The following is an 8,623-nucleotide window of genomic DNA, read 5'->3' as shown; positions in this document are numbered from 1 at the left end:
GGGCCCCATTTTTTGTCTTCCTTTCGGTTTTCCAAAGTTTATTTTTTTACTCAGTAACGGATGGGATTTGTATTGTAACAAAATACAATACTTCACTCAAAACGTAATCAAGTAAAATTTAAATTACCGCTTTTAAAAACTACTTGAAAAATACAAAATACACAAAAAACCTACTCAATACAGTAAATTAAGTAAATGTATTTCGTTACTTTCCACCTCTGCCAATTGGAGTATTCTCTAGAATTAATACAGCAAGCTTCATGTAATGACAACCCTATTTAAAAAAAAATGGCTTGGAACACTTTATTTTTCTTTTGGTAAAATTGTCAGATTTTAATTATCAATTTTTATGCTCTATGCCACTGCAATGTCCTTTCATTTTTATTTTTTCTACAGTTTACACTTTAAATTGTCTTGCCACTTAAATATCTAATATAAATAAACTTGCCTTGCCTTGGAAGCAATGTTGATAAAATAATTTACATCAGGAACAATCAGTTGTTTCTTTCCATAGAAAAATTGGAAAAAACATGCAGGCACTGGAAAACATAATCAAGCTACTGGTTTACTTCACATTTTGACACCTCAGGTGTAAAGATGATTCAACAACCAGATGAAAATCCATAATGAGGCCTGTTTTGATAAGACCAACTAAAGGAGGCAAACCTAAAAGTGCTTTATTGTTCTGCTGGCAAATATTAAACGTTTACCTTAATCTGGTCTTCTAAGTGGATCTAATCAACACGCTTCTGCTTATTTTAATTTTGTTGTCCATCCAAAAAGAAAAACATACACAACACATTTCAAAATGCTAAAAAAAAATCCCTTTTGCACAACAGCTTAATTAATCCTTGACACTGAAGCTATATGGAAGCAAACTAATGACCGTGCCTCTCTTATAACCTTCCCTTGACAGCTATACCATTGGGTTACATAGAAAGTTACACTAGTGTAGTCCCCACTGTCTCATTTGCATAGAATTAATGATGCATGCATATGCAAATGAGCTTTTTAAACAACGTTGATTAGTGCCTATGCATTCATAGGGCAACAGTCACACATGTCTGACATGCCACTTCTGCACATAATTTGCATCACAGCAAAGGGCAGCCGCCAGAGTCTCTAATGTTGGGTCATAATGGCTGAAGGCAGTGGTGATAAGTGCTTATTTTGCCTCTTGGCTGTTTTACAGCGATCTGTAAATCTTTCCAATGTCTTGTGGTCAGATTTCTTGTAATGTCAGCACAATTAGCTGTATTGTGCAGCAAAATGCATGATTTTCTTTCAGTCTTAAGATTTGAAACAGCAAATCGTCACAATCTGAGTCTTTCTCTGTCATTTTAACCCTCTATGTAAGATATAAATAAACCCTTTTATATTAAGGGACAAGAATAGGATCTATCATGAGAATTTAGATTACCGCAACAGTGTGAGTCTGTGGATACTTCATAGCATGCTTTGATCATGCTTCTGGGCAGCTGAGGCCCAAAGAGTCCTACTGAGGCCTTTCAGAACAGCTCTCGCATATGTCTGAGGGCCCTTCAGTTATAGACCTATAGAGCCTCTGCAGATCGATGTCTCCCTCTTGCCTCTTTTCCCTTGACCCTCAAGTGTCAAACTCATGCTGCATTTCTGTCTAATATGGCTTTTAGCTGTCTGAGAGTAAGAATAAAGGTAAAAATATATATATATCTTTCAAGGGAAAATGAATCTCAGATCATTTTTAGAACAAATTTTTACTGACATAACCCTGTAGATGCAGAAAAGTTTTTGAAAGACGGAATAAACCAGTTGATTTTCACAGTTGATTTTGTAAATAAAACCCATTTTGAGCTTTACGTGATTACCAATATGTTTTTTCTATCTAAGTGATTTCAGTCGTGGCTGTTTAGAAAATGATTTAAGTGGGGTAGGTGGTTGGTAATGCTTAGGAGGCAAGGAGAAGTTTTTTACAGTGCTTTTTTACTGTGGCAGAGTAAGGTTTCTGAAACGGACAACAGAAGTGCCCCCTGACATGATTATAACCGCCGGTTCTTGCCTGGTTAATCCAGACCCTGAAGCTGTTAGCTTTCAGAGTAAAACACATGCATGTGAGCTGCAACAAGTTTTTCAAAAACATTTTAGCCTCCAAAGTTATTGCTAGGTCAAAAAATGACAAGATGGGTTAACCCTGTCTCATAAATATCTACTGCAACTAGGGCTTAATTAGGATCAGTATTTGATGAGTTGGGAATGAGACTGTATTGGATGTGTTTACACTGACTATGTGTGTTCATCAATGTTCTGCAATATGGCAATCCACACTGGATGAGTGTGGGATCCGTTCATGTATCCATATACCTCTTCCCTTTTTTTTCTGTCTTTGGTCAGTCATCCATGAAACCTAGACTAATTCCCTATGTTTAATCACGCAGCAGAGCTACTGAGTGGGAATTATTGCATTGATTATAATAGGTTCTATATGCAAAGCAGAGGAAAACAAAAGGATAACAGAGTTTGTATGACCAGTAAAGAGTTTAACAATGTTTTGTCTGCCTAATAGAGAATCATGAAACCTTCACTAGGGCAGTTTGGCTTGACAGTTTTTTTTAACATGGGCAAACATTGTCATCTAGTTGCAAGAGATTGTTTTGGGGGCAGTATTGCTCCAGTATTTTTCTAAATAAGAATGAAAAAATAAAGTAAGAGGAAATTGTGTCTCATCAGGGCTTGATCCAAATAGCCCAAATTGGTAAGGACACTTAAGCCATGGCAGAAATGCATCAACAGTTGCCATGATCAGTGCTATCTGAACAGGATACTTCCTAGAGCCAATTCCCTTTGCATAGGGACATCTTGATGTTCTTTGCAGTCACTAATGGGCTAATGGGTTGCCCACAATCCATTGCATGACAGGATACATAGGCACAGCCAAACTCACAAAGTGGAACAAAAATATATTATTTTACTATGTTTTGGGTATTATCATGAGGTTTCAACTGTTCACTATTTTTTTTTGCCATTCTAGTCAGAAAAGTTCTAGTTTCAATTTGAACAGCCACATTTATGTACGTGTCAACCATATAATGACACAGTAAATGGCCTGTACTTATATAGCGCTTTTTCAAGTCAAGAGACTTGACCAAAGGGCTTTACAATACATTTAGCCATTCACACACACACACATCCACGCACTGATGATGGCAAACTACATTGTAGCCACAGCTGCCCTGGGGCTCACTGACAGAAGCGAGGCTGCCGTACACTGGTGCCACCGGGCCCTCTGACCATAATCTGAAGACTGTATGGATTTAAGACAGCAGTATAGAGCTCCTTTCTGACCCTGTATAGCAGGCATCCCCAAACTCGGTCCTCGAGGGCCGCTGTCCTGCAGGTTTTAGATGTTTCTCTGCTCCAGCACAGCTGATTTTAATTGATAGTTGATTAACAGGCTTTTGCTCTACTGCAATCATCATAATCAGCTGTGCTAAAGCAGGGAAACCTCTAAAACCTGCAGAACAGTGGCCCTCGAGGACCGAGTTTGGGGATGCCTGCTGTATAGTGTTCTTAGAGTGGAGCCCATGAAAGGTAAAGGGATAGGAACGGGAAAAAGGAGCAGAATTTTAAGGTTTTCAGGTCAAGCAGAGGTTTCTCTTGCCTCTTTGATGTTGTTGTTCATTTACATGTCTTCACTACTCCACTTTGACCCACAAGACTGATAGTGTCTATGCCGACAGGCATCTGAACAACAAGCAAACTGCCACAGAGACAAAGGGTACAGTAAACGTACAGCCATCATAACTTTGCCAGAATACAGTTCACAATTCAGTTTAAGGGTCCAGGATAGGGTCACATCAGCTGGATCCAATTAAAAAATCAGGCTCAAGAACAGTGTAGAGGTTTGGATAAAGCTCTCTTAAAGTACAACTCTGGTGTTTCCAGGTGCAGGGCCTGGATTGTCAACATTTTGAAAGAAAAGCTAGATAAAGTTCACAATGTAGTTATATTGTTTTTATAATATTGCACGTTGTTGAACCACAAAATGCCTGATTGGATATTGTGTCAGACGGCCTGATTCTGTTAATACATATCTATAACGTGAGGAGCTGTTTTATAATGGATGACGTCACAACATTCTTTTCAGCCCCTGTTTTGTATGTTATAGGGAAAAAAATCAGAATCAATATACTCATTCTTATTTCTTTTTCTCCTTTATTTCATTTTATGTCTGTAGCCTGACATAAAATAGTAGTGAATGCTCAGGGGATGTTTACCCCATTTAGATTTCATAGAACCTGGTGTCCCCATTGATTAATGTGTGTCGAACCTACATTTTCATTAAAAGAGGTGGGGTTGGTGTGTGACTGTGTGCGTTTGTGTCAGAACAGAAACCGGTTGGGGGTGATGTTGGAGGTTGGTGTGATTGAAACCTCCATACCTGCGTGTGGGAGTAATGAACCTGAAGACAAGCAAGGGCAAGCTTGAAATTTCATGCTCTAGAGATCATCAGGGCAGGCGTGAAGCTAGCTCGGTCATTTGGTATCATGAGTCTTTACATTTATAGTAGCAAATATGTTATTAGAAGGTCTGTGCTGATTATTTTACTTTGATTGGTCTGCCCTATTTATATTGATTAGCCAAGCCAAAAAAGTTCCAAGCAAGAGGCCAAAGTCATTGGAACTGTCTGGACATTCCTGCGGATGTTTGTTCTAGCTTGTTTTAATTGAAAAAATTGATCAGAACAGCTTTATTGTAACAGACAACAGTTGCTTGTCTACTCACAGACAATCAATAATCTGGAATACACAAATGCAAGTTGTATGGGAAGAGCCAAGAAAAATATCACAGCAACTACTGTCCTAGTACAAATAACTAGTTTTTCCACACTTCTTTGTTTGTGGTGCTGCACACACGTTTGCTAATTTCTCTCAGACAGCTGCTAAACTAAAGGGTTGTTCACAATTCTCAACATTTCATCAAATATAGAGATGTCAGCCTGGTGTACACTTTTTATACGATGACCTTTCCTTTCATATCATTGTACATTTTACTTATTCTTTTAAATTAATGTTCTATCAGCTGTTTTTACTTTATGATTTATTCATTTTTAACATTAAAATAGCATGTTTGTATGTAAGCATTTAGCAAGCAAAGTTGTATCTTACAATAGCCCATATTTTCATAAAAAGTACTGAGACTATATATCCTGCTAAATGATCTCGGGATTGTACAACTATATGTAGTGTTGACTTCCCCTGACATGTCTTTTTTGTAGAGTCTAAGAATATGCAGAAACAAATTAAGCTGTCTGACTGTGACATCACTACAAAGGTCAAGTTGACAGAAAAGTCTTTATTTCATCCACAAAATAACATAATACAGATACACAAGCTACAGTCTAGGCAGTCTGCTGTATCAATATTGCACACCACAAATCGTGGTCATGCATCTCACAGTGGGTGCTGCTCACAAAGACGTACAGTAGCTAGACCAAAAATGTGTATAAAAAGTTTCAGTCAGGGACTCTCTATGCAGGTCATTTGAAAATGCTAAGCTGTATCGGTCCAACACCTAGAACTGAACAGGCAAATCCCTTATTTTAGCACTGTATACATTGTGTGTCCAAATTTTCGTGTGGAGCCTCTATTTCAGTCACTATAGTTTAAGTCTAGGTTTCAAACCATATTCTGTTTAATATCTTAAATTACTTGTTTGAAAAAATTTGCTCTAGTAAGAGTGAAAATTATTCAACATATTTTTACTCAAATAAAAGAAAAAGTAGCTATAATAATAGATTACTAAATTAAAACAAGAAAAGATTTCTGTAAGAAGGCTGCTCCAGTACTGAGTGACTCATAACATCTGGTTAATATTCAAAACTAATATAATAAAGCAATTTTTTATAATATCTGCTATCTAAAAAAAGGAATGCATTCAAGCTTAAGAAACCTTTTACTGAAATAACTTAACATTTATGAAACCAATACTTAGAGCAGTTTAATACTGCTAAAAGTATTTTGTCTGTTACTTATACATGTGACATTTTTTTATCTTATTTTTGGGTCAAAATTGTTGATGGATTCTATCTGCCGCCTTGGAAGTCAATGGCAATCCTGATTGAAGGTTGAGAAAAAAAAATTGACATTTTAACTTATATGTAATTAAACAAAATAGGAAACAGTTTTTTATTCAATTTGGTTTTCGACATAGGGTAGTATGGCCAAAATATCTATTCACCAGTGTCAGATTATTCTCAGGCCAGTAGTGAGAGTTTTTTATCGTACCTTAGGGTTACTGACTGTCTGATCCGGACCCGTTCTGCCTTTGGACCTCTGAGCCTGTCTTTTCCTGTTATGATCTGTTGGCTTGACCTGTCTTCGGACTCCTGCTTGTTTCTGCCTGTTAAACCGAACTAGGAACTGCTTCCTCATACCAATCTGGATATCCCTTCTGAACCTCCTCGGATCTCTGATCTCCTGATCTCACGTCCTCGATGCCGGCTTTGGCTTCACCCACTGGATTGTCCTGCCTTCCTTCGTCTGCTCGGTTCTGATGTCCTGCTTGTCTTCCGTCTTCTGGTACATTAGCGTCTGGGACACTCTGGGCGGCGGACACTGTGTCTCTTTCACCGCCGATCAGCTGGAACCAACCTCTTTCTCTGGGCACGGATTTAACTTTAAGACCAGGTTAGTGACTTACATGTTCTTTATCAATCCTCCGTCAGATAGACGTGGTCACTAACTTGCGTTCCTGTTTTAGACGCCCTAGCTGTTCACTGCAGATCAGACGTTATCAAATAAACATTTTTTGATCTGTCTGTCTGCCTTGAATAATAGGTCCTCTGTACAGAGCAGTAAAAATACTTCTGAAAGTACACTTTTTAAAGAGTTACTGAAATACTGTACAAGCAGCTAGTAACTAGTTTTTACCCACCACTGTATTTTATGTATATAACCTGTTATGTGAAATATCAATAAATGTAATTTGTGGAACGGCCAAAATTACTTGCAGAAATTTAAGTGAAAAATGTTGTAAAGCAACCAACATAGTTTATGCAGCTTACTAGCAGACAGAAACGGTATCCAGAGAATACAGATATGAAAACATGCAGATTATTATAGATCTGGACTCTTAACCTTCCTCTCTCCTTAGCCACTTGTCTAAAGCTCCTGGTTGTAGATTAGAAGGACGAGTCATGTGCTACAGTCACTGTTTATTGCTCTGTTTAAATTCAGCAGCCATTTAAAATGGAAGCACCTTTTAAAAAGAGAAGGCATTTAATATAAATGATCTGGCGTTGATTGTGATGGATATACTGTGTAGAGACACCTTGCCTTCAAGGGCATCAAGGGATAAGCTATCATTTTCTTCCTCTTACACATGAAGGGAAGAATGACTGAGGGTCCAATGTCATTTACAATAACACACTGCAACTCAAAACCTGATAGGGAATGCTAAAGTGTTTTTACAGCACGTTAAGATTATGGGGTGAATAAAAGCAGAAGAATTTAAAATCATTAGATTAAAGATTACTTGGAGTGAGACTGAGACCGTTTTTTTGCATAACTTGCTAAAACAACTGCAAGTTGTTAGTCTTACTATTGTTTTACCTCATCTAACCTTTGCTGATATTTCTGTAAGAGCCAAAGTGACCCCCCCACCACCACCTTCCCAATCATAAACCTGCACTCAGCATAATAAGCCTTATGTTACGATTAATGAGATACCCAGGGCATTATTTGTTATCTTACATATCTTATTGATTGGTTTGTCTTTCATCTTTGCAGAGCCTCTCTGTCTCCCTCGAACTCCCTCCACCAACTCATTCCCACCCTCTAGCTGTCTGTTTCTCTCTCTCCATGTCTCTCCGTCTAGCTGTTTCATTCTCTCCCCAGGGTCTACTGGTCTCAGTCATGCAGAGATGTTGAAGGTTGAATAGTCATGGTATGCAAAGTGCAAGCTTGTATAACTACGCTTCCATTACCTGCAGCATGTGTGCGCTAAAATGTGATCTTAAACCAATGACCTGTGTATATCAAGCTTCTTAGAGCAGACATCCAGGTTCCCTTAACCATCAGATTTATGAAAAACCTCAAAGGATCAGCTGTTGCTTGATCAGGCCCTCTATGATGGAAGGTAAAATTCAACAGGCTGCAGGTAAATGAAGGACAGTTTGTCACAAGTATGAATAGATTTGAAGAAAATTAGTGGCTGAAGTGTTTATTGACCTTGTTGGTCTCTTAGGATGTGACAGCAGTGTCTGAAGGAAATGGGAAGTTCAGTGTTTTCCCCGGATCACGTCCAGCAGAGAGGCTGCAAACCTCATTTAATGAAGGAAAGCTCCTCTGTTTAAAGAAAGGAGAGGGGATTGAATGTGACATGGCATAAACAGAAACCGTCAAACAATTAAACAGTGTAAACAGCACAGATGAGCCAATGATGAATCGGGCTGTCGGAAACCATTTGCTGGGCTAATTCGAGTTGTGAGGAAGGCGCTTCTGTTCTCCTCTCCACCATCAAATGCTGCAATAGATTCTAATCTATCTGTGATATATTTTGATGATTTTAGTAGTATGGACCAAAAACACTCTCAGTTGTCTTCTTCTTTTTTTTTTTTTTTTTTTTTATTTATAACACCACCATT

The sequence above is a fragment of the Cyprinodon variegatus genome, unplaced genomic scaffold, assembly GCF_000732505.1.
Source record: "Cyprinodon variegatus isolate N-32 unplaced genomic scaffold, C_variegatus-1.0 Scaffold377, whole genome shotgun sequence".
Classification (NCBI taxonomy): domain Eukaryota; kingdom Metazoa; phylum Chordata; class Actinopteri; order Cyprinodontiformes; family Cyprinodontidae; genus Cyprinodon; species Cyprinodon variegatus.
Note: the sequence above shows the minus strand (reverse complement) of the source record.